The sequence below is a fragment of the Salvelinus fontinalis genome, chromosome 6 (genome assembly GCF_029448725.1).
Source record: "Salvelinus fontinalis isolate EN_2023a chromosome 6, ASM2944872v1, whole genome shotgun sequence".
NCBI classification, from domain to species: Eukaryota; Metazoa; Chordata; class Actinopteri; order Salmoniformes; family Salmonidae; genus Salvelinus; species Salvelinus fontinalis.
The window spans coordinates 39,579,862-39,607,675 of NC_074670.1; the positions used below are offsets into that span (position 1 = coordinate 39,579,862).

The 27,814-nt window shown below is 41.0% G+C and overlaps 1 protein-coding gene across 5 annotated transcripts in view; it reads left to right on the plus strand.

The window, feature by feature from the left end:
• Positions 1-585: 585 nt before the first annotated feature.
• The window catches only part of LOC129857823 (transcription factor HIVEP3-like), a 92,296-nt gene continuing 65,067 nt past the window's right edge, over positions 586-27,814 (plus strand). For all 5 annotated transcript variants that reach the window (XM_055926431.1, XM_055926434.1, XM_055926435.1 and 2 more), the window contains exon 1: positions 586-857. The gene's annotated coding sequence lies outside the window, so the exon portion shown is untranslated. The remainder of the gene's footprint in view (positions 858-27,814) is intronic.

Genomic DNA, 27,814 nt, shown 5'->3' on the forward strand with positions numbered 1-27,814 from the left:
TCCTGACCACTCTGCACATTTTAAAGTTTGAATGAGGTGTCTAGCATAAAGCTGCAATATGTAACTTTTTTGGGAGATCCAATTCACATAGAAATGTGAATTATGGATATGTCATTCTCATTGAAAGCAAGTCTAAGAAGTGATAGATATGTTCTATGTGCGCTATTTCTATGATTCCTTGATTAAGTTTCCTTTCTGCATCTTTTACTTTTGGTTTTGTACACAAGCTCCAAACAGATAAATGCAAATTTTTTATTATGGAACATATATTTCACAGCGGTTTAGATGGTACAATGATTTTCTACAATATACATGTTTTTTTGTAACAAACTGAATTAGGTGAACTATTAGAATTTTAGCAACCAAGAAATGGTGGAGCGATTTCTGCATAGTGCATCTTTAAACGGTGTAATAGTATTCGTTTTCCAGATAGTAGTAATAATAAGAAGTATGTTGAATATTTAAAGTGGGGACTCTTGCTTTGCAAGTCCCATTATGAAAAATATTTAAAGTTGGGACTTTTGCTTCACAAATTCCATCTATGTAAAATGTCCTGTTAAGCCAGGCCAATGAGAGACGACGAAAGGGGGCGGGTTCCTCTTGACGTCTGGTGCGGCGGCGCGGATGTTTGTGTAGCGCGAGATGTTTTTGTTGTTCTAATCTTCTGAATATGGCTTCGTAGCTCGTTCGACAAGGCGTAGGGAAAGTCCCCCCCCCCCCATAATTTGTTTCAGCTTGCCTTCAAGCATCGCTGCAAGATCTGCGCTACACCTACCGTGACACAGCCGAGGAAATGCGGACTTCTAGCCCTTTCGCTACGGGTTAAATGGCTGCAGCACCCACACCGTAGCAAGCTGGTAAGTAGTGCTAAATGGTGTAACTTCACGCTATGTATTTTAGTCGTTCGAATGACCGGGTTAGTGAATAATATGATGGCATTATGTCCAAGCTCTAGGAACTATTAAGACATATGGCAGTTGTAGGCTAATGCTGTGAAGTGGAAGACTTTGGCACTCACTCTGTTTATTTTTACAATAGTTGAGGTGCTCAACATTCAAGTTGCCCAATCTCAGTATAAAGTATACAGTATAATATTGCTACTGTAACGGTATTGGAACTGTAGTATATGCCGTGAATTGAATTGCATTTCCTGACTGCCAAATCACAGAGTTTCTAAACCCAGAGGCACAACATCGCAAGACTTTCGGGAACGCTTGTGAAACAGACCAAGCAGTCCAGGTCCAGGTTTGGGGTTTGAGAAGTCAGTGAGAGTAATTGTTACTTAGTTAATTTTCTGAAATCAAAAGACACAACCTTGTTTCGAGCCAATGTCTTAAGTAGTTGAACACTCCACCCTCTGGAAGGTGACAAGCTGACACGTTTTCATTTCATTCAGAAACAACTTCATATCGAAGGAGGGCCTTTATCTTACGGCCGGCACATGCGCAGTTTGTCGCGAGACTACCGTTTGAGCCATTTACGTGTTTCTGCGCATGAGTTTCGCAAGCTAACATCGCCATGACATCATCAAATATGATAGGCAGAAACTGCTTCTAAAGTAGAGATCTTCATACTGTACTGTCTTTGATCAAATTCTGAATATGCTATGCTATTATTGATAAGAATTTTGAATGTGTATTTTGACATAGGCAAAAATTAGAATATGCTATATATTTGACATACGTCTGTTTTAAAATACTTTTTTGTTGTAATATAGTTTATATCGTGCATTTCTAGTATCAATTGTGTGCGTAAAATAACCGTGCGCAAAATATTTGTGTGCATAAACTCCAGCCAGGCAAAAGTTGTATTTTTTTTTTTCTTGGTTACATTCTTGTGCAATGGGGAAAAAGAAGGGTGGCAAAAATCGTTAGGTCTACCTGCCTTCATTCACCAATGTAAAGTCTGACCATTTTATATGAATTAATGTGATAACTTGCTCAAGAGATTCCTGATGATTGCAGTTGATCATGTTATACAGTGAAATAATAGCTTAGAATAGAACTTCATTGGCCTACATCTGTCAAGATGTGATTTCTAGAAATATCATCTTGAAATGTGATAGCAAAGCATGCATTCATCCAGTTTAGGCTTACCTATATGCCAGTCTGTTGATTATGAATTCTGGATAGCGCCCACTGCCCAGAATGAAATTACTTATAGCCTAGTGATGGGCTGCTTTGTTGGGAAAGCTTGAGTCAGTGCACTGTAGTGGGTCGCCTGTCAGAAAACACACATTACAGTAATGTTGATCGTACTTGATCTCCTCAATATGGTGGTATGACATTTTCTGTGCATTGGTCATAGGACACGGTCAATATTTTTTTTTGTTATTGTCCATGTTTGACGTGATGCGGTCTTGGTTCTTTTTTTACACACGTTAAAAGGTACTGCCATCAAAGGCATTTTAGGGCAAACAGTTAGACTATACTGTAGGCCTACATGACATGCCCATGATATAAAAATATGTTTTGCGTGGAATCCTGAAGCATTTGCTTTGCATCTATTCTTTATTTCCTTCATATGTTCTATTACCCCTTATATTAATTACTCATTAGTGTGGATAACTTTAAAATCTGCATACACTTCATTTTTTTATACTGTCCTTCATTCTGAAAGGTAGTAGCTTGCTCTTTTGGAAGTTTAGAACTTTCACTGTGCACATTCCTAATAATCTCATTCACAACCCGTCACTGTTTCATTAGCAAATAAATCTACTCATTTCAATCAGGTCAGTGACCGGTCCAGTGGTTTCAAAAACCTGCCCTTTTATGTCATCTCTGTTGCCTGCATCTTTTATAATTTTCCCTGTACAAGTGTAATTACAGCTTAAGTGTAATACTAACTTGCACCACCAAGACATTTTCTGACAGAATGTGTCCAAGATGCTCTCTGATCGCCCTCTGCAATTGGTTGGTCGCTTCGTTTTGTTGTTCGATTCGATTTATAATTGATTTCTGCCTCCTCTCCTAACGGCTAAGTAGAGGATGTCACTTCAATAATGTGTTGAAATATATTATTTTACTTACAATGTGTACTGCATTGAAACATAAACATGGTATTTTAAAATAAATCTTGTTCCTCTAGTAACTAAAATCAAATAATGTTATTGGTCTCATTACACATATTATATTTAGCAGATGTTATTGCGGGTGTAGCGAAATGCTTGTCTTCCTAGCTGCAACAGTGCAGTAATATCTAACAATACACAGAGATCAAAAAAAGTAAAATAATGGAATTTAGAAATATTAGGAGGAGAAACGTCAGTCTGGAGTGTGTGTGCGTGTACAGTGCATTCGGAAAGTATTCAGACCCTTTGACTTTTTCCACATTTTGTTACGTTATAGCCGCGTTCTAACATTTATTAAATAATCTACACACATTACCCCATAATGACAAAGCAAAAACAGGTATTTAGAAATTGTAGACATACCCAAATCTATATGCCTGTAGCTCAGGCCCAAACAGCAAGCAATGCAAGTGTAGAAGCACGGTGGCTAGGAAAAACTCCCTAGAAAGGCCAAAACCTAGGAAGAAACCTAGAGAGGAACCAGGCTATGAGGGGTGGCCAGTCCTCTTCTGGCTGTGCCGGGTGGAGATTATAACAGAACATGGCCAAGATGTTCAAAATGTTCATAAGTGACAAGCATGGTCAAATAATAATAAGGAATAAATGTCAGTTGGCTTTTCATAGCCGATCATTAAGAGTTGAAAACAGCAGGTCTGGGACAGGTAGGGGTTCCATAACTGCAGGCAGAACAGTTGAAACTGGAACAGCACAAGGCCAGGTGGACTGGGGACAGCAAGGAGTCATCATGCCCGGTAGTCCTGACGTATGGTCCTAGGACTCAGGTCCTCCGAGAGAGAGAGAGAAGGAGAGAATTAGAGAGAGCATACTTAAATTCACACAGGACACTGGATAAGACAGGAGAAGTACTCCAGATATAACCAATTGACCCTAGCCCCCCGACACAAACTACTGCAGCATAAATACTGGAGGCTGAGACAGGAGGGGTCAGGAGACACTGTGGCCCCATCCGGTGATACCCCTGGACAGGGCCAAACAGGAAGGATATAACCCCACCCACTTTGCCAAAGCACAGCCCCCGCACCACTAGAGGGATACTTTCAACCACCAACTTACAATCCTGAGACAAGGCCGAGTATAGCCCACAAAGATCTCCACCACAGCACAAACCAAGGGGGGGGCGCCAACCCAGACAGGAAGATCACGTCAGTAACTCAACCCACTCAAGTGACGCACCCCTCCTAGGGATGGAATGAAAGAGCACCAGTAAGCCAGTGACTCAGCCCCTGTAATAGGGTTAGAGGCAGAGAATCCCAGTGGAGAGAGGGGAACCGGCCAGGCAGAGACAGCAAGGGCGGTTCGTTGCTCCAGAGCCTTTCCGTTCACCTTCACACTCCTGGGCCAGACTACACTCAATCATATGACCTACTGAAGAGATGAGTCTTCAGTAAAGACTTAAAGGTTGAGACAGAGTCTGCGTCTCTCACATGGGTAGGCAAACCATTCCATAACAATGGAGATCTATAGGAGAAATCCCTGCCTCCAGCTGTTTGCTTAGAAATTCTAGGGACAATTAGGAGGCCTGCGTCTTGTGACCGTAGCGTACGTGTAGGTATGTACGGCAGGACCAACTCGGAAAGATAGGTAGGAGCAAGCCCATGTAACGCTTTATAGGTTAACAGTAAAACCTTGAAATCAGCCCTTGCCTTAATAGGAAGCCAGTGTAGGGAAGCTAGCACTGGAGTAATATGATCAAATTTCTTGGTTCTAGTCATGATTCTAGCAGCCGTATTTACCACTAACTGAAGTTTATTTAGTGCTTTATCCGGGTAGCCGGAAAGTAGAGCATTGCAGTAGTCTAACCTAGAAGTAACAAATGCATGGATAAATTTTTCTGCATCATTTTTGGACAGAAAACTTCTGATTTTTGCAATGTTACGTAGATAGAAGAGTAGAGTAACGAGTAGAGTCAAGAGTAACGCCGAGGTCCTTCACAGTTTTATTTGAGACGACTTTACAACCATCAAGATTAATTGTCAGATTTAACAGAAGATCTCTTTGTTTCTTGGGACCTAGAACAAGCATCTCTGTTTTGTCCGAGTTTAAAAGTAGAACATCTACATTCCAGCCCAGGTGCAATGTAGATGTTGGCTGCTAGATGGCTGCAGTGTATGTGAAGTTTTAGACTGATCCAATGAAAGGTTGCATTTCTGTTCAAAATGTTTTATCAAGACAACCCAAATGTGCCTAATTTGTTTATTAATACATTTTCATGTTCAAAACGGTGCACTCTCCTCAAACAATAGCATGGCATTCTTTCACTGTAATAGCTACTGTAAATTGGACAATGCAGTTAGATTAACAAGAATTTAAGCTTTGCCAATATCACATATGTCTATGTCCTGGGAAATGTTCTTGTTACTTACAACCTCATGCTAATAGCATTAGCCTATGTTAGCTCAACCGTCCTGCAGGGGACCCACCAATCCTGAAGATAAAATACAAAAAAACATATCACATTTACATAACTATTCAGACCCTTTACTCAGTACTTTATCTTGGGTATGATGCTACAAGCTTGGCATGCCTGTATTTGGGGAGTTTCTCCCATTTGTCTCTGCAGATCCTATCAAGCTCTAACAGGATGGATGGGGAGTGTAGCTGCACAGCTATTTTCAGGTTTCTCAAGAGATGTTCGATCGGGTTCAAGTCCGAGCTCTGGCTGGGCCACTCGATGACATTCAGAGACTTGTCCCGAAGCCACTCCTGCATTGTCTTGGCTGTGTGCTTAGGGTCGTTGTCCTGCTGGAAGGTGAACTTTCCCCCCCAGTCTGAGAACCTGCTCCAGAGAGCTCAGGGCTTCATCAAGGATCTCTCAGTACTTTGCTCGGTTTATCTTTCCCTCGATCCTGCCTCTGAAAAACATCCCCAGAGCATGATGCTGCCACCACCATTCTTCACCGAAGGAATGGTGCTAGGTTTCTGCCACATGTGAATCTTGGCATTCAGGCCAAAGAGTTACAATCTTGGTTTCATCAGACCAGAGAATCCTGTTTCCTTTAGGTGCCTTTTGGCAACTCCAAGTGGGCTGTCATGTGCCTTTTACTGAGGAGTGGCTTCCGTCTGGCCACTCTACCATAAAGGCCTGATTGGTGGAGTGCTGCATGGTTGTTCTTCTGGATGATTCTTCCATCTACACAGAGGAACTCTAGAGCTCTGTCAGAGTGATGATCGGGTTCTTGGTCACCTCCCTCCCGATTGCTCAGCTCTAGGAATAGTCTTGGCGGTTCCAAATTTCTTCCATTTTAAGAATGATGGAGGCCACTGTGTTCTTAGGGATCTTCAATGCTACAGAAATGTTTTAGTACCCTTACCCAGATCTGTGCGTCGACACAATCTTGTCTCGGAGCTCTACAGACTATTCCTTTGACCTCATGGCTTGGTTTTTGCTCTTATATAGACAAGTGGACTCCAATCAAGTTGTGGAAACATCTTCAAACTTCATAAGTGTAGTTGGCAGTATTTTCGTTTTTGGCTAAAAAACGTACCCATTTGAAACTGCCTATTTCTCAGCCCCCGAAACTAGAATATGCATATAATTGTCGGACTAGGATAGAAAACACTCTAAAGTTTCCAAAACTGTCAAAATTTTGTCTGTGAGTTTAACAGAACTGATATTGCAGGCTAAAACCTGAGGAAAATCCAATCAGGAAGTGCCTCTGTTTTTGAAACCTCTCTGTTCTTACGCATCCCTATCACCCATTTAAAGGGATATCAACCAGATTCCTTTTTCTATGGCTTCCCTAAGGTGTCAACAGCCTTTAGACATAGTTTCAGGCTTTTATTTTGAAAAATGAGCGAGAACCATCACATTGCGTAAGTGGATAGGTGGGGGCTCTCAGAGTGAGTTGTACGCAACAGAGAAAGGCCATTGTTACTCCCGGTACTATTGAAAAACCAACACTCCCGGTTGATATATTATCGAATAGATATTTGAAAAACAACCTAAGGATTGATTATAAAAAACGTTTGACATGTTTCTGTGGACATTATGGATATTATCTGGGATTTTTGTCTGCGTTGTCGTGACCGCTTTTTCCTGTGGATTTCTGAGCATAACGTGCCAAACGAACGGAGGTATTTGGATATAAAAATATCTTTATGGAACAAAAGGAACATTTGTTGTCTAACTGGGAGTCTCGTGAGTGAAAACATCCGAAGATCATCAAAGGTAAACGATTAATTTGATTGCTTTTCTGATTTTCGTGACCAAGTTACCTGATGCTAAGTGTACTTAATGTTTTGTCGAGCGATCGATAAACTTACACAAACGCTTGTATTGCTTTCGCTGTAAAGCATAATTTCAAAATCTGAGACGACAGGTGGATTAACAAAAGGCTAAGCTGTGTTTTGCAATATTGCACTTGTGATTTCATGAATATGAATATTTTCTAGTAATATTATTTGACTGTGGCGCTATGCTATTCAGCGTTGCTGATGACAATTATCCCGGAACCGGGATGGGTGGTTCAGAAAGGTTAAGGGTGATCAATGGAAGCAGGATGCACCTGAGCTCAATTTCGAGTCTCCGAGCAAAGGGTCTGAATACATATTTAAACAAGGTATTTCTGTTAATGTTTAATACATTTGCAAAAAAATCTATACCTGTTTTGGCTTTCACCAGACAGGATGCTCTTGTCAGCATACTTGGGATCCAACATGTACGCTGCGGCGTGTATGGGCTTCAGGCAGACGTCTTAACGGCTTTTGATGTATTTCAGAACTGCAGTTTCCTCTGCTTGAAGCAACAGTGAAGTGGGAAGGGCAGTGCGGATTTCTTCTCTTACAGAGAGCAAGCAGAGTCTAAACATCAGACAGGATGGCATTGTCTCCCTCAATTTGTGCAATGGCTACTGCTATAGGTTTCGGGTGTTTCAGGCTGCTTATCACTCTCTCCCAGAATACGTCATCCAGGAGGATCCCCTTGATGGGGCTGTCCGTATCAACAGACTGTGATATTACCATTTCTTGGAGAGACTCCTTCACCTCCAGGAGACTGTCAAACATGATGACAACACCACCCCAATGAGTGTTGCTGGGCAGCTTCAATGTGGTGCTCTTATTCTTCTCGCTTGGTGAGGTAGATTGCTGCTATAACTTGATGACCCTTCACATACCTAACCATTTCCTTGGCTCTCTTGTAGAGTGTATCCATTGTTTTCAGTGCCATTATGTACTTGAGGAGCAGACTCAATGCATGAGCAGCACAGCCAATTGATGTGAGGGTAGGACTCCTCCACTTTAGACCAAGCAGCCTTCATGTTCACAGCACTGTCTGTCACCAGTGCAAATACCTTCTGTGGTCCAAGGTCATTGATGACTGCCAGCTCATCTGCAATGTAGAGACCGGTGTGTCTGTTGTTCCTTGTGTCTGTGCTCTTGTAGAATACTGTTTGAGGGGTGGAGATGATGTAGTTAATTATTCCTTGCCCACAAACATTTGGCCACCCATCAGAGATAATTGCAATATAGTCTGCTTTCTCTATGATTTTCTTGACCTTCACCTGAACTCTGTTGAACTCTGCATCCAGCAAATAAGTAGATAAAGCATGTCTGGTTGGAGGGGTGTATACATCAATAAAATCAATTTAGCCTCAAATAAATAATGAAGCATGTTCAATTTGGTTTAAATAATGCAAAAAAGTGTTGGAGAAGAAAGTAAAAGTGCAATATGTGCCATGTAAAAAAACGAACGTTTAAGCTCCTTGCTCATAACATGAGAACATATGAAAGCTGGTGGTTCCTTTTAACATGAGTCTTCAATATTCCCAGGTAAGAAGTTTTAGGTTGTAGTTATTATAGGAACTATAGGACTATTTCTCTCTATACCATTTGTATTTCATTAACCTTTGGATGTTCTTATAGGCACTTTAGTATTGCCAGTGTAACAGTATAGCTTCCGTCCCTCTCCTCGCTCCTACGTGGGCTCGAACAAGGAACACATCGACAGCAGCCACCCTCGAAGCAGCGTTGCTCATGCAGAGCAAGGCGAACAACTACTCCAAGTCTCAGAGCGAGTGACGTTTAACCGCTATTAGCGCGCACCCCGCTAACTAGCTAGCCATTCAGAACGGTTACACCAGCCTAATCTCGGGAGTTGATAGGCTTGAAGTCAAACAGCAGAGCTGCTGGCAAAACGCCCGAATGTGCTGTTTGAATGAATGTTTATGAGCCTGCTGTTGCCTACCATCGCTCAGTCAGACTGCTCTATCAAATCATAGACTTAATTATAACATAATAACACACAGAAATATGAGCCTTAGGTCATTAATATGGTCGAATCCGGAAACTATAATCTCGAAAACAAAACATTTATTCTTTCAGTGAAATACGGAACCGTTCCGTATTTTATCTAACGGGTGGCATCCATAAGTCTAAATATTCCTGTTACATTGCACAACCTTCAATGTTATGTCATAATTATGTCAAATTCTGGCAAATTAGTTCGCAACGAGCCAGGCGGCCCAAACTGTTGCATATACCCTGACTCTGCGTGCAATTACCTCACCACCATGGCCTTTTTTGCCTTTACCTCCTTATCTCACCTCATTTGCTCACATTGTATATAGACTTATTTTTCTTCTGTATTATTGACTGTATGTTTTGTTTATTCCATGTGTAACTGTGTTGTATGTGTCGAATTGCTATGCTTTATCTTGGCCAGGTCGCAGTTGCAAATGAGAACTTGTTCTCAACTAGCCTACCTGGTTAAATAAAGGTAGAACAAAAAGAGAAGTGACACAATTTCACCTGGTTAACCTGTTGGGGATGGGGGCGCTGTTTAGACTATTTATGCTAATGTGGCTAATTTTTTAAACGGCTTCCCACAAAATCCTTGATCGTACAATATGCATATTATTATTATTATTGGATAGAAAACAGTCTATAGTTTCTATAGGAGTTGAAATTTTGTCTCTAAGTGGAACAGAGCCCATTCTACAGCAATTTCCCTGACATGGAGTCAGATTTGAGAAACGTTGGCCACTTTTCTGAAGTCATTTAAACGGGCACTGTCGTTGCTATGACTATACGGACACTTCTTACGTCTTCCCCTGGATGCCTTTACGTGATGACGATTCCAACGGGCTCGATTGCTCGTTCACAGGCCCTACAAATGAAAAAAACCTTTAGCTAGCAAGTCTTTTCTTGCTGCGTAACGCGCGTGGAAGACACCGACCCTCTCCTGTTCCAAGCGTTAGTTTAGCCTGTTATATTTCTCCGGTCATCTTTTCACTCGTTATAGGAGTTACAAACATCACAAAGTAGTTAATTTAAAGCGTTTTATAGCAATTTATATCCGTTTAGTGCGATTTTGGGACATTTATTTTTGCAACGATGTGAAAAGTTGGTCACGCTTTTCAGTTCATCCCGAACGTAGTTGACATTTCCACATGGCAAGAGGACAGCTTTCCACCAAAAGACGATTTCTCCCAAGAAAGGATCCTTTGCCCAAGATACTGATGGAAGAACAGCTCAAGGTAGGACATTTTTATTATGATAAATCGTGTTTCTGTCGAAACATTTTAGTGGCTTAGGACGCCATGTTTTTTGACGTAGCTTCGCTTGGCGCAAACTGTATTGAAAAGTAAGGATAAATTAAAAAATGTAATAACGCAATTGTATTAAGAATTAAATTGTCTATCAATCCCTGTCCACCCTATATTTTTTAGTCACGTTTATGAGTATTTATGTATAAGAGTAGATCACTGTCTAAGTGGCGCAAGGACGTTTTCTTTACCAGCTTGTCTACATTTCACATTGTCTAACCATGATTTTGGTGGCTAAATATAAACATTTTCGATCAAACTGTATATGCATGTTGTAATGTGATGTTACAGGAGTGTCATCGGAAGAATTCTGAGAAGGTTAGTGAAAAAATTAATATCTTTTGGCGATGTTGACTTTTATCGCTCACTTTGGCTAGAATCAATGCTGGGCTGCTAATTGCTATGTGCTAAGCTAATATAACGATTTATTGTGTTTTCGCTGTAAGACACTTAGAAAATCTGAAATATTGTCTGTATTCACAGGATCTGTGTCTTTCGATTCGTGTATGCTGTGTATTTTTACGAAATGTTTGATGATTAGTAGTTAGGTAAACACGTTGCTCATTGTAATTATTCTAGTCCATTTGTGATGGTGGGTGCAATTGTAAACTATGCCATATACCTGAAATATGCACTTTTTTCTAACAAAACCTATCCCATACCATAAATATGTTATCAGACTGTCATCTAATGAGTTTTTTTGTTGGTTAGGGGCTATAAATATCTTAGTTTAGCCGAATTGGTGATGGCTACTGGTGTTGGTGGACAAATAAAAGATGGTGGAATATGCTAATGTGTTTTTTAGGTAATAGATGTACATCTTTACATATTGTGTCTTCCCTGTAAAACATTTTAAAAATCGGAAATGTTGACTGGATTCATAAGATCTGTGTCTTTCATTAGCTGTATTGGACTTTAATGTGTGAAAGTTAAATATTTTAAAAAAATATTTTTTTTGAATTTCGCGGCACTGGTTTTTCAGTGGGGGGGGGGGGGGAGTGCCGCTAGCGCCACGCTGATCCTAGACAGGTTAATATTGCCTGCTAACCTGGATTTCTTTTAGCTAAATATGCAGGTTTTAAAATATATACTTCTGTGTATTTATTTTAAGAAAGGCATTGATGTTTATGGTTAGGTACAGTCGTGCAACGATTGCGCTTTTGTTAAACCATACCCCGTTTGGCGAAGTTGGCTGTCGTTGTTAGGAAGAAATAGTCTTCACACAGTTCGCAACGAGCCTGGCGGACCAAACTGCTGCATTTGCCCTGACTCTGTTGCAAGAGAAGTGATACAAAGAAATTCATGTTAGCAGGCAATATTAACTAAATATGCAGGTTTCAAAATATAACCTTGTGTATTGATTTTAAGAAAGTCATTGATGTTTATGGTTAGGTACCTTTTTCGCTAATGCGCACCGCATCGATTATATGCAACACAGGACACGCTAGATAAACTTGTAATATCATCAACCATGTGTAGTTAATTAGTGATTATGATTGATTGATTGTTTTTTATAAGATACGTTTAATGCTAGCTAGCAACTTACCTTGGCTTCTTACTGCATTCTGAGAAGTCAAATATACTGTTTAGGTTTTCTACTGCCAGGTTTACACATTCACTCTCTTACAGTGAAAAGTTTTGTCCAGGAAATTGTCTAGAAAGGATTGAATTTGTTGTTGCCTAATTGTTTTTTGGTAAATTTCCACACTACTTTCCTTCCATCTATAGCATTTTGTAATATCAATCAGTTTCTTTGGCATTGATGCCTCATGATTGACCATAGCTCTGTTCAAGTAGTGTGATTTTGCTGTGATCTGAGAGTGGACTGACTGTGAACGCTCTGAGACTGAGGTCAGTGATAAAGTAGTCTACAGTACTACTGCCAAGAGATGAGCTATAGGTGTACCTACCATAGCAGTCCCCTCGAAGACTACCATTGTCTATGTACATACCCAGCGTCCGACAGTGTTGTGACACGTTTTTGTTGGTTATGTTGTTGTGGTTGTGTCTAGGGAGGTATATGGGGGAGGGAATGCTGTCTCCTCCAGGTAGGTTTTTGTCCCGCTGTGTGTTGAGGGTTCTTGTCCAGTTCTGGCACTTCCGACTTCAACTGTATGTCCTGCTGTCATGTTGAGGTCCTTGCCGCAGGGGTGGGGGGCGTTGGGTGGCCAGAAGGGGCATAGGTCTGATTTGGAGGGGCTACAGTTGATGTCAGAAGTTTACATACACCTTAGCCAAATACATTTAAACTCAGTTTTTCACAATTCCTGACATTTAATCCTAGTAAAAATTCCCTGTCAGTTAGGATCACGACTTTATTTTAAGAATGTGAAATGTCAGAATAATAGTAGAGAATTATTTATTTCAGCTTTTATTTATTTCATCACATTCCCAGTGGGTCAGAAGTTTACATGCACTCAATTAGTATTTGGTAGCATTGCCTTTTTTTAAATTGTTTAACTTGGGTGAAATGTTACGAGTAGCCTTCCACAAGCTTTCCACAATAAGTTGGGTGAATTTTGCCCCATTCCTCCTGACAGAGGTGGTGTAACTGAGTCAGGTTTGAGGGCCTCCTTGCTCGCACACGCTTTTTCAGTTCTGCCCACAAATTTTCTATAGGATTGAGGTCAGGGCTTTGTGATGGCCACTCCAAAACTTTGACTTTGTTCTCCTTAAGCCATTTTGCCACAACTTTGGAAGTATGCTTGGGGTCATTGTCCATTTGGAAGACCCATTTGCAACCAAGCTTTAACTTCCTGACTGATGTCTTGAGATGTTGCTTCAATATATCCACATAATTTTCCAACCTCATGATGCCATCTATTTTGAAGTGCACCAGTCCCTCCTTCAGCAAAGAACCCCCACAACATGATGCTGCCACCCCCGTGCTTCACAGTTGGGATGGTGTTCTACAGCTTGCAAGACTCCCCCTTTTTCCTCCAAACAAAACGATGGTCATTATGGCCAAACAGTTATTTTTTGTTCCATCAGACCAGAGGACATTTCTCTAAAAAGTACCATCTTTGTCGATATAGGACTCGTTTTACTTTTGATACTTTTGCATCTGTTTCCTCCAGCATCTTCACAAGGTCCTTTGCTGTTGTTCTGGGATTGATTTGCACTTTTTGCACCAAAGTACGTTCATCTCTAGGAGACAGAGCGCGTCTCCTTCCTGAGCGGTATGACGGCTGCGTGGTCCCATGGTGTTTATACTTGCGTGCTATTGTTTGTACAGATGAATGTGGTACCATCAGGCGTTTGGAAATTGCTCCCAAGGATGAAACAGACTTGTGGAGGTTTACAAAAACATTTTCTGAGGTCTTGGCTGATTTTGCTTGACATAATGGAAAAATCAAAAGAAGAGGCACTGAGTTTGAAGGTAGGCCTTGAAATACATCCACAGGTACACCTCCAATTGACTCAAATGATGTCAATTAGCCTATCAGAAGCTTCCAAAGCCATGACACACATTTCTGGAATTTTCCAAGCTGTTTAGAGGCACAGTCAACTTAGTGTATGTAAACTTCTGACCCACTGGAATTGTGATAGATTATTTCACTTATAATTCAATCTATCACAATTCCAGTGGGTCAGAAGTTTACATACACTAAGTTGACTGTGCCTCTAAACAGCTTGGAAAATTCCTCAAATTTCTTGTTATCAAACTATAGTTTTGGCAAGTCGGTTCGGCCATCTACTTTGCATTACAAGTCATTTTTCCAACAATTGTTTACAAAGTAGATGTCCTAACCGACTTGCCAAAACTATAGTTTATTTTTTTATTTTTTAAATTTTATCCCATTTTCTCCCCAATTTTCGTGGTATCCAATCGCTAGTAATTACTACCTTGTCTCATCGCTACAACTCCCGTACGGGCACGGGAGAGACGAAAGTCGAAAGCCATGCGTCCTCCGAAGCACAACCCAACCAGCCGTACTGCTTAACACAGCGCGCCTCCAACCCGGAAGCCAGCCGCACCAATGTGTCGGAGGAAACACCGTGTACCTGGCCCCCCTTGGTTGGCGCGCACTGCGCCCCACAGGAGTCGCTGGAGCGCGATAAGACGAGGATATCCCTACCGGCCAAACCCTCCCTACCCCGGACGACGTTATGCCAATTGTGCGTCGCCCCACGGACCTCCCGGTCGCGGCCGGCTGCGACAGAGCCTGGGCGCGAACCCAGAGACTCTGGTGGCGCAGTTAGCACTGCAGTGCCCTAGACCACTGCGCCACCCGGGAGGCCAAACTATAGTTTGTTAACAATACATTTGTGGAGTGGTTGAAACACTTAGGTTGGAGTCATTAAAACTAGTTTATGTAAACTTTCGACTTCAACTGTATATAGGGTGTGGCCAGAGTTTGCTTGGGTTGGTCTTAACTGGTTTGGGTGTGGCTTGTGATGCTCTGGTCTGGGTGTAGGTCATTTTGGCGTGGGTTCTCTCGATTCAGGTCCTTCAGGAGTTGGTCTTGAAGGGTGTCTCGCTGGTCTGGACAGGGTGTCCGTTGCTTTGTTGCTCCTGTGTGAGGTGCTGGGGCTACTTTGTGTTGCATTGAGAGATCAGGCCAGATGCATGACTTTCATATTTATCGATTGGTCTTGCAGGCAAGGCATTGCATTTCAGTGGTGGGACACACACACACACACACACACACACACACACACACACACACACACACACACACACACACACACACACACACACACACACAGAGACACACACAGAGACACACACAGAGACACACACAGAGGTTTTATAGGTCCCAGGATACACAGGCCCTCAGCTGAGTGTGTTGGAGGGTACACCCTGTTTTCACAACTTCCCAGAACGTAACCTTTTTAACAAGACTTCATTGTTCATTTAAATTGTACCATTTAACTTCCTGATGAGTGACACACTGTTCAGTGAAGATAGTGGCTGAAAATCAAGTAAAGCAATTTTTAGTGCTTAAAAAGCTTGTTTCGAAGCTAAAACAAAATATGTCAGCTTTCTTGTACTTTACCTCCCTAATCTGTTCTTCTCGATTTCTCTTTTCTCTTACTCCCTGCTCTTTCTCTTTGCCACACTCTCCCTCTTCCCTTCTCCCCCGCCCCCTCTTTTCTGCCCATGTGTGGTATCTGCATGTCCTTTTTAGGCTCAGCTTGTTCACACCTCAGTGGTTAAGTGAGGAAGGTATGCTTGTCTGTGCCTGTGTACACACCAGAGAAAAAAACAAGTGACAAAAACATGCAGGAGCCACACAGACTAGGCTACACCACCTCTGTATCTCTCTATTTCCCAATCAAGTTTTCCACTGCTCTGTAACCTGTCTCCCCTGTGAGAGTAGCAGCGCTGTAAGCAAGGCTGTGTCTGTGTTCCTTTGTGCTTGTGTGAAGCCGTCTAGGTGGTTGCCAGTGCTGGACCCCTGTGTGCCTTGCTCTGGGGGGATTCTGCTTCATGGGGGGGAGGAGTTAGGAGGGGAAGAGCGGAAGAGGGTTTTGGGGGAAAATCCTCCAGCCGTGCCTGGGATCTGCCGAGTGAATTCTGCTGACAGGAGACGCTCCAGAAAAGCCCCCACAGCCTTGCCTCTGTCTATGAAAACAGAGGCCACAACACACACATGCACAGTCTGAAAAATCGCTTAGAATCCCTATAAAGGTTTCCAGTGTGGTATCCAGTCTCTCTGACACTACTGTCTATGGTGCACCATGTTCAGCCCACAGCAATGCTGTCTGTCTCGGTGTGCTTGTATGACAAACACATATATCCACTTTTAATTGTTGCCCCCTGTGTCGTGTGTGTGTGTGTGCAGCACAGGGTGGGTTGCACCAACATGGTGTAAATTAATCTTAGATTAGACCTAATCTAGACTTTGTAAATGTAGGCTTATAATTAATCAGATATATGATGCATAATTTAATTTTAAGCCTAATCTAAGGTTAAATCAATACACATGTCATAAAGGATTCATCATAGCAATTTGTTCAAATTATTTTTCTGTGGAAACAAACCCGCATTGCTAGCTTGGTTGCTGGCTAGCTAGCAAAGTGGGTTTTCACTTTTTTGTCAAATTAGTTTGCTGGATAGTTGAGTTTTACATACATGATAAGCTAAAGGAAATAGCGTTGTTAATCACACAAAATACTGCGTATACACAGTTAAATAAAGGTTAAAATAAAAAAATATATACTGACATTTGATGAACTTAAAACCCCTATGCAGTCTTTTTATTTTTTATATCATCACTATGTCTAGTAAATCACTATTTATTTAATGAAAATATCTCCAAGATACACTACCGGTCAAAAGTTTTAGGACACCTACTCATTCAATGTTTTTTCTTTATTTTTACTATTTTCTACATCTGTGAATGATGGACTGTTGTTTCTCTTTGCATATTTGAGCTGTTCTTGCCATAATATGGACTTAGTCTTTTACCAAATAGGGCTATCTTCTGTATACCCCTCCTACTTTGTCACAACACAACTGATTGCCTCAAACGCATTAAGAAGGAAAGAAATTCCACAAATGATCTTTTAACAAGGCATACCTAATAATTGAAATGCATTCCAGGTGACTACCTCATGAAGCTGGTTGAGAGAATGCCAAGAGTGTGCAAAGCTGTCATCAAGGCAAAGGGAGGCTATTTGAAGAATCTCAAATCTATATTTTTAATTTGTTGAACACTTCTTTTGGTTACTACATGATTCCATATATTTTTTATAGTTTTGTCGTCTTCTATTATTCTACAATGTGGAAAATATATTAAAAATAAAGAAAAATCCTTGAATGAGTAGGTGTTCTAAAACTTTTAATCAGTAGTGTATGTGTTTATTTTTTCGTGTGGGCATTAGGAAACAAATTTGAAGATATTTATTTACACAGCCCTGATTTACTGAAAGGATGGTCTAGAGCTAGCCTGACTCACACTACATTGTTCTGTCGTTCCCTACATACTTTATTGTAAGACTGCCATCATTGAAGTCGTTTGTGGTGATGAGGGGCAGGGGGGGTGTTGTACAAAACAAACTCATCAGCGATTTGATTGTCTCTAACCAAAATCAAAGTATCAAAGCTCATAACAAATTTTCAAACTGCCGCTTTACCCACATGTTTTCTGGCTCTAGCCCAACCCATCGGTTTCTGGACTAATCAGACGGCCCCGAATGTGTTAGCATTCGGTAAAGGGTCGGGGATGTACTCAGATCCAGACTCATTGCGGAGAAGAAACTGACATCCGTGGGTGTGGCGTAGCGTTTGCCCGGAGCAAGGAGTCTGGGTATCCAGGCAAGTCTAGAGCTCACCCCTTTTTACGTATGAACCGTCATTGGTCTATTGTGATCAGATCACATTGTGATGTCAATATGTGCGCCAAAAGTTCCATCCCACCCTGAACAGGCTGAGAGTTACTCAAAAAGGACAATCATAATTTTCAAAATGTTAAGTGTTATTTCAACCTCATAGGGTGGAAATATATAATTTAACCCTTTTGACAGGTAAGAACACTCCAGTGTGATCATTCCACAGTGGTCCCTGCAGCATATGCTCAAACCGGTGTGATGAGAACATTTATTTAGAATGTCCAGTTACGATTGACGCAACAACAGTCAGCGTTTTTAGCTGGCCACACTGTTTTTCACAAACATTTTGCACAAATAGTCTTTACAACGTTACGTCAATGTGAGAAGTTTATTTTTGGATGCAATGTTAAGACATTCACAGAAGTAGCGACAGCATAACACAGTTCTCACCCAAACTGGAAAACGTAGGCTACATTAGTCCTTGCACTAACTGAGGATAGAGTGACCTAACACAAGCAGTCATATTTAGCTAACTCTTGGGTGACAGAAACCATAATATGAATTAGCTAATAGCAATTACTATTTACAGTTCATCACGGGTGAGCTCACCAGTGATCTAAATAATTGAGTAAAACACTTTCTAAAAATCGAAAGTAATCTGACGATGGGTAGTTTGTGCACACCACCCATGTTTGTTTTTCCGCAACCACCAAAGATAAGTGGTTACGAGATGGGTCTGTTTTGCAGTATGTATGTTGAAGGGGGTGTGTCGTCTACCATCATTCACTTCCTTTATTCACCTCCGGAAGTTTACTCGAAAGAGGAGTGAACCATCCCTTCACCTCGTTTTGTGATAACATCTTTGGTCTGACCGACTTATGTGACAACCAGAATGCATTGTATGATGTCAACAAACATGGCGCCACACATAGCTGCCATTTTAATAATCAAATCAACTGTATTTTTAAAGCCCTTTTTACATCAGCAGATTGTGCTTATACAGAAACTCAGCCTAAAATGCCAAATGGCAAGCAATGCAGATGTAGAAGCACAGTGGCTAGAAAAACCTTCCTAAGGCAGAAACCTATAGAGGAATCAGGCTCTGAGGGGTGGCCAGTCCTCTTTTGGCTGTGCTGGGTGGAGATTATAAGAGTACATTGCCATAAAGGCCAGATCGTTAGCTTAACATTAGCTCATCATCAGTACAACATTCAAAAAAGTATTTACTTATACTATATGAGTAGGCTGAACACACCTCAATTCAAACTGTTATTATGAAATAAAACTTAGTCAGAAAATCATTTGAAATTGACAAGATGTAACAGTCTATAGATAATTAGCAGGCATCATGCCTTGGTTTGAGGTCAGTGCCCTGTTGTGCAACAATCACGTTTTGGAACAGTGAGTGCATTCTGACATCATGCGCATAAAAAAAACGCATGCAGGGGCGACCATTAGATAGTTGAAACTCAAGCGTGAAAAGGTTAAAAAAAACTGCACTGATACTTTGAACCTCCTCCAGTGGCAGTTTTAGATTTCATCACTAAACTCAATTTTAAATTTCATTTTAAAACTATGGAGCAAAAATATTACATTTGATCTTGGTTTGAAGTCAATTAAACTTATTTTAGAAGAAGTATTACATTGAACTATGACTTATTTAGAACTAGGTTTATAGTTTGGTACAACATCGTTGATAGATAAACCTTGATTTAACAGAGTTTTAAGAGTTAATCCATGTTGGTGCAACCCAACCACACATTTGTAGGGTCGGTGGTGGGAGTGACAGGGGGTGTTGCAATGAGCGCAGTCAACTAATTGTCACGGCTACATTTATCTTAAATCCCCATCTTGGCGTTGTAGAGAAATGTTTGCATTTTTAAACCAATTTCCTGCAATGCTACAATTTCCTCCATAGAGCTGAGAAAATTGTTTTCAGTTTCAAAAAACGATACTTCGGGATTTTGGCAATGAGGCGATTTAACTACTTAAGAGTCAGATGAACTCGTGGATACCGTTTCTATATCTCTGCTAGCAGATACCCATAGACTTCCAATAATTGCGCTAACGTTAATTAGCATTTGTTTGTGAAACTACCTCTGACTTCCTTCATACTGGACACAGACATATAAATGGTATCCACGAGTTCATCTGACTCTGGGGGAGTAGATAAAGGGCATCAAAAATATAAATGCAACATGTAAAGTGTTGGTCCCATGTTTCAGGAGCTGAGATAAAAGATCCCAGATATTTTCCATACGCACAAAAAATATTTCTCAAGTTATGTGCACAAGTTTGTTTACATTCCTGTTGGTGAGCATGTCTCCTTTGCCAAGATAATCCATCCACCTGCCAGGTGTAGCATATCAAGAAGCTGATTAAACAGCCTGATACTTAATTAGACAATAAAAGACGCACTCTAAAATGTGCAATGCACACACAATGCCACAGATGTTTTGAGGGAGAGTGCAATGAGCATGCTGACTGTGTCCACCAGAGCTGTTGCCAGATGATAATTAAATGTTAATTTATCTACTATAAACTGCCTCCAACGTCGTATTAGAGAATTTGGCAGTACTTCCAACCGGTGTCACACCGCAGACCACATGTAATCACACCAGCCCAGGACCTCCACACCTGGCTGTTTCACCTGTGGGATAGTCTGAGACCAGCCACCCAGACAGCTGATGAAATTGTGGGTTTGCACAACCAAAACATGTCAGCAAAAACTGTCAGAAACCGTCTCAGGGAAGCTCATCTGCGTGCTCGTTGTCTTCACCAGGGTCTTGACCTGACTGCAGTTCGGCGTGGTAACTGACTTGGGCAAATGTTCACATTCGATGGAGAAGAGAAGTGTGCTCTTCAAGGATGAATCCCGGTTGACAGACAGTATGGCGTCGTGTGGGCGAGTGGTTTGCTGATGTCAACGTTGTGAACAGAGTGCCCCGTGGTGGTGGGATTATGGTTTGGGCAGGCATAAGCTACGGACAACGAACACAATTGCCAGCAGCATACCACCGTGTATCCCACTGCTGGTTTGCCTCTGAAGCTAAGCAGGGTTGGCCCTGGTCGGTCCCTGGATGGGAGACCCAGATGCTGCTGGAAGTGGTTTTGGAGGGCCATTAGGAGGCACTCTTTATTATGGTCCAAAAAAAAGTACCCCAATGCACCAGGGCAGTGACTAGGGAAATTGCCCTGTGCAGGGTGCCGTCTTTCGGATGGGACGTTAAACGGGTGTCCTGACTCTCTGTGGTCACTAAAGATCCCATGGCCCTTATCGTAAGAGTAGGGGTGTTAACCCCGGTGTTCTGGATAAATTCTCCTGTTTCAGTATGATAATGAATGCTCCCGTGTCGCAAGGATCTGTACACTATTCCTGGAAGCTGAAAATGTCCCAGTTCTTCAATGGCCTGCATACTCACTAGACATGTCACCCATTGTCACCCATTGACACTCATTGAAGATGAGTGGGAAAACATTCCACAGGCCACAATCAACAGCCTGATCAACTCTATGCGACGGCAAGGGGCGGAGGGGTGGCAGGTAGCCTAGTGGTTAGAGCGTTGGGCCAGTAACCGAAAGGTTGCTATATCGAATCCCCAAGGTAAAAGTCTGTCGTTCTGCCCCTGAACAAGGCAGTTAACCCACTGTTCCTAGGCCGTCATTGTAGATAAGAATTTGTTCTTATCTGACTTGCCTAGTTAAATAAAGATTAAATTAAAAAGATGTCGCGCTACTTGAGGCAAATGGTGGTCACACCAGATACTGATTGTTTTTCTGATCCACGCCCTTACCTTTAAGGTATCTGTGACCAACATATGCATATCTGTATTAGGGCCTAATACATTTATTTCAATTGACGGATTCCCTTATATGAACTGTAACTCTGTAAAATCTTTGAAATTGTTGCATGTTGCGTTTATATTTTTGTTCAGTATGTCCTGCAATTCTTCCATTTTTTTTCCATGGAGCTGAGTGAAAATGTTGCATTTTTAAAGCTAATTTCCTGCAATTCTATGCACTTCTTATGCTCATACATAATAACAAAATCAATTCAATATTGGGTCATGCATGCCTTGACCATGAGCCTACAGTGGTTCCTCCTTTTAAAAGTTGCGAGCTTACACCGCGGGACTTAGCGTTAACCATTGTCACTGCTTCATTGCTCCAGACCACCACAAGGGGGAGTTAGAGCACTCCTTATGCATTTGGGTCCCAAGGTTTTTATGGCCAATCATATCGAGTAGTTCCAATGACGAATTTGACGAGAGTCACCCGCCCCTGGTGACTTTTTTCAGCAAAGATGGCTGACAAAACATTACAGTGGAAGCTAATTTAGGTCATAACGTCATAATGAGTCAAACAAAAAAATGTACAATTGAGAGGAATATGTTAATGTAGAGACAAAGGCTGATTTTGTAATTCATATATACAGAATAAAAAAACAGTACATCCTGCCAGCACGCCCACAAGCGAGCCACTCAGGTGGAGAATGACACGTGGAAGAGAGCAGGAACGAGATGGGAGTAACAATCCAGGCTATTTGCTCTGAGACTGGCATAATAATGTAATGAAACAAGCAGGGAGCAGGTTTCGAACCCTCAACATTGTAGCCCAAAGTCCCACATGCTATCGACTGTGCCCAAATGTCTTAATTGGAGTTGGGGCCAATTGTGGCTGAAAACACTTGATCAATTGGAATCTTTAACATGTGGAAAGGGACAAAAGTATTATTATTAGTTTTTCACAAGCGTAGCAGGATGGCCTATTAGCTGAACAATAGACTATTCAACCTTTTACTAAAGACTTGTGTAATAGCTGAGCTAGGTGTTAACCCCCCCCCCCCCCCCCCCAGCATGCAACAAATCATTTGTATCTATCTTTCCACATCTACCTACACAAGGTTAATGTTCTGGGTAAAGAGAGTGTGTGTGTACATACACATACAGTTGAAGTTGGAAGTTTACATACACTTAGGTTGGAGTCATTAAAACTCGTTTTTCAACCACTTCACAAATTTCTTGTTAACAAACTATAGTTTTGGCAAGTCGGTTAGGACATCTACACTTTGCATGACACAAGTATTTGCACTTTGCATTCCAACAATTATTTATAGACAGATTATTTCACGTATAACTCACTGTGTCACAATTCCAGTGGGTCAGAAGTTTACATACACCAAGTTGACTGTGCCTCTAAACAGCTTGGAAAATTCCAGAAAATGTAATGGCTTTAGAAGCTTCTGATAGACTAATTGACATCATTTGAGTCAATTGGAGGTGTACCTGTGGATGTATGCTTGTGTTTCTAGCTCCAACAGTGCAGTAATTATACCTAGCAATACAAAACAATACGCACATAATATATAATGGCGTGTGAATAGACCGGATGGACAGTATATACAGTACCAGTCAATAGTTTGGACACACATACTCATTCCAGGGTTTTCCTTAATTTATAACTTTTTTCTACATTGAATAATAGTAGTGAAGACATCAAAACTATGAAATAACACATATGGAATCATGTAAGTGTTAAATGTTAAATCTATTTTGATTTGTTTTTCAAATATCCACCATTTCCCTTGATGACAGCTTTGCACACTCTTGAATGAGTAGGTGTCAATTTTTTTATTTCACTGGGCCAGTCAGTTAAGAACAAATTCTTATTTACAATGACGGCCTACCTCGGCCAAAGCCGAACGACACTGTTATGAACAAATTCTTATTTGCAATGCCGGCCAAACCCGGACGACGCTGGGCCAGTTGTGTGCCGCCCTATGGGACTCCTATTCACGGCCGGATGTGGTACAGCCTGGATTCGAACCAGGTGCTGTAGTGATGCCTCTTGCACTGAATGGGAATCAATTGTTTTGTCTCCACAAGAATAATAAAACAAATGTTTGTGGGCGGTTTTGGGATATATTTCCACCGTAGGTGTGTGTTTGTCTACTCTATCTGTAGGTATGTATGTGTTTATGTATATTCAGTTTTTTCTGCTGAGACCTCTGTACTGCAAAGCCATGCAAGGGCATCTGTTTCTCCGCTGCACTCTCTAATTGAAGGTCAATATTTGCATGAGCATTCCTACAGAAAATGTTTTTGCTCAGCTCGGGGCAGAACTCAGCGTGGTAGTGTACTAAAGCAACACAAGGTACACTGCACTTCATATGACACAAGCTGGTGATGTGCGTTAAGCCTAAGGCCAATGCTAGAAAAGAGTGTTTGATAGAAAGCAGGTATAATGTCCCTGGGCTTCATTATCACATTTGCATTTATTATGATCCCCATTAGCTACTCTTCCTGGGGTCCAGCAAAATTAAGGTAGTTCTACAATTTAAAAAACGTTACAATACATTCACAGATTTCACAACACACGGTGTGCCCTCAGGCCCCTACTCCACTACCACATATCTACAATACAAAATCCATGTGAACGTGTGTGTATAGTGCGTATGCATGTGTTTGTGCCTATGTTTGTGTTGCGTCACAGTCCCGCTGTTCCATAAGGTGTATTTTTATCTTTTTTTTCCTTTAAAAAAATCTACTTTTACTGAATGCATTCTTTTCTTGATGTGGAATAGAGTTCCATGTAATTATTGCTCTATGTACTATTGTGTGCCTCCCATAGTCTGTTCTGGACTTGGGGACTGCGAAGAGACCTCGTGGCATGTCTTGTGGGGTATACATGGGTGTGCTAGTTTTTTAAATGGACAGCTCGGTGCATTCAACATGTCAATACCTCTCACAAATACAAGTAGTGATGAAGTCAACCACTCCTCCACTTTGAGCCAGGACATGCATATTATTAATATTAGCTCTCTTTGTACATCCAAGGGCCAGCCGTGCTGCTCTGTTTCTGAGCCAATTGCAATTTTCCCAAGTCCCTTTGTGGCACCTGACCACACGATTGAACGGTAGTCCAGGTGCGACAAAACTAGAGCCTGTAGGACCTGCCTTGTTGATAGTGCTGTTAAGGTAGAGCAGTGCTTTATTATGGACAGACTTCTCCCCATCTTAGCTACTGTTGTGTCAATATGTTTTGATCATGACAGTTTTACAATCCAGGGTTACTCCAAGCAGTTTAGTCACCTCAAATTGCTCAATTTCCACATTATTTATTACAAGATTAAGTTGAGGTTTAGTGAATGATTTGTCCCAAATACAATGCTTTTGGTTTTAGAAATATTTAGGAGTAACTTATTCCTTGCCACCCATTCTGAAACTAACTAACTAACTCTTTATTAAGTATTTCAGTCGCTGTAGTAGTTAACATGTATAGTGTTGAGTCATCCGCATACATAGACACATTGGCTTTACTCAAAGCCAGTGGCATGTTGTAAAGATTTAAGGAAGTAAGGGGCCTAAGCACACTTTCTAGTAGGCTTAAATTGAAAATATGGAAAATTGGAGTGGCAATATTGTCTGCTATTATCCTCAGTAGTTTTCCATCCAAATTGTCAGACCCCGGTGGCTTGTCATTGTTGCTATATAACAATATTTTTTTCACCTCTTCCACACTCACGTTAAGGAATTCAAAATTACAATGCTTTTCTTTCATAATTTGGTCAGATATACATTACCAGTCAAATGTTTGGACACAGCTACTAATTTTTCTTTATTTGTACTATTTTCTACATTGAAGAATAATAGTGAAGCCATCAAAACCATGAAATAACACATGGAATCATATAGTAACCAAGAAAAGGTTAAACAAATAAAAATATATTTTAGATTCAAGATTCTTCAAAGTAGCCACCCTTTTGGGAGCCTCGAGTTCCTTCAATCTGCGGTCCAACTCATCCCAAACCATCTCAATTTGGTTGAGGTCGGGTGATTGTGGAGGCCAGGTCATCTGTCATCACTGTCCTTCTTGGTCAAATAGCCCTTACACAGCCTGGAGATGTGTAGGATCATTGTCCTGTTGAAAAAAAGAAGAAGCGCAAACCAGATGGGATGGCGTAGCGCTGCAGAATGCTGTGGTAGCCATGCTGGTTAAGTGTGCCTTGAATTCTAAATAAATCAGACAGTGTCACCAGCAAAGCACCCCCACACCATAATACCACCACCTCCGTGCTTTATGGTGGGAAATACACATGCGGAGTTCACCCACATCGCGTCTTACAAAGACACAGCGGTTGGAACCAGAAATTTCTAAATTTCCACCGGTCTAATGTCCATTGCTTGTGTTTCTTGGCCCATGCAAGTCTCTTCTTCTTATTGGTGTCCTTTAGTAGTGGTTTCTTTGCAGCAATTTGATCATGAAGGCCTGATTCACACAGTCTCTTCTGAACAGTTGACGTTGAGATGTGTCTGTTACTTGAACTCTGAAGCATTTATTTGGGCTGATATTTCTGAGCCTGGTAACTCGAATGAACTTATCCTCTGCAGCAGAGGTTACTCTGGGTCTTCCTTTCATGTGGCGGTCCTCATGAGAGCAAGTTTCTTCATAGCTTTTGTGACTGCAATTGAAGAAACTTTCAAAGTTCATGTCTTAACCTCTAACGCCTACCAAACCCGGATCCAGGAGCACCCCCATCACAAAAGCTGACTAGCATAGCCTAGCCTAAAGCCACAGGGATATCATATAATAAAATGTTCATGAAATCACAAGTCCAAGACACCAAATGAAAGATACACATCTTGTGAATAAAGCCATCATTTCTGATTTTTAAAATGTTTTACAGGGAAGACAAAATATGTAAATCTATTAGCTAACCACGTTAGCAAAAGACACCACTCCCATACTCCACCATTTTTTACTCCATCACCAGCTATCACAAATTCGACCAAATAAAGATATAAATAGCCACTAAGCAAGAAACAACCTCATCAGATGACAGTCTGATAACATATTTATTGTATAGCATAGGTTTTGTTAGAAAAATGTGCATATTTCAGGTATAAATCAGAGTTTACCATTGCAGCCACCATGACAACTCTCACCAAAGCCACTAGATAACTACAGAGACCATCGTCTATTAGCTAATTACTCATCATAAAACATTTCTTAAAAATACACAGCGTGCAGCAGATGAAAGACACAGATCTTGTGAATCAAGACAATATTTCAGATTTTCTAAGTGTTTTACAGCGAAAGCACAATATAGCGTTATATTAGCTTATCACAATAGCGAACATCACACCAGCATTGATTCAAGGCAAAAATAGCTATAACGTATAAACCACCAAAATATATTAATTTTTTCACTAACCTTCTCAGAATTCTTCAGATGACAGTCCTGTTACATCATATTACACAATGCATATAAAGTTTGTTCGAAAATGTGCATATTTAGCGGCACAAATTGTGCTTATACAATGAGAAATGTAGCCAAGAGCTCAAGCAATCTGTCCGGCGCCATCTTGGAAAGCCACCTACTCTTATCGAAAACTATTCATAAACTTGACTAAAAAAATGCAGGTTGGACAGCAATTGAAAGACAAATTAGTTTTTAATGCAATCGCTGAATTACATTTTTTAAATTATCGTTACTGCGCAATACAGGCTGCGATAACGCAATGCTATACTGCAAGAAATGGCATCTCATGCATTTTACTTTTTTCAACAGAACAATTAATTAACAGCATAAAGACTGCTTACTATTAGCTGAGCTTCAATCAGAATCTTGGGCAAGGTGTCCTTTCTTCAAAACAATCGTCTTTTGGCTGAAAGATGTCCTCTTGTCCAGTCGAATTAGCCGCTAAACGTTAGCCACCCACTGGAGAGGTGCCCAACTAGTGGAAGCGCATCACAAAGAAATCCAGGAAAATCGCAATAAACTGATATAAACTGCTATAAGTCGGTTTAAATTAACTACCTTATGATGTCTTTAACACCTATAACGAATAAAAACATGACCGGAGATATAGAACTACTAAAACGAAAGCGTTTGCAGGAC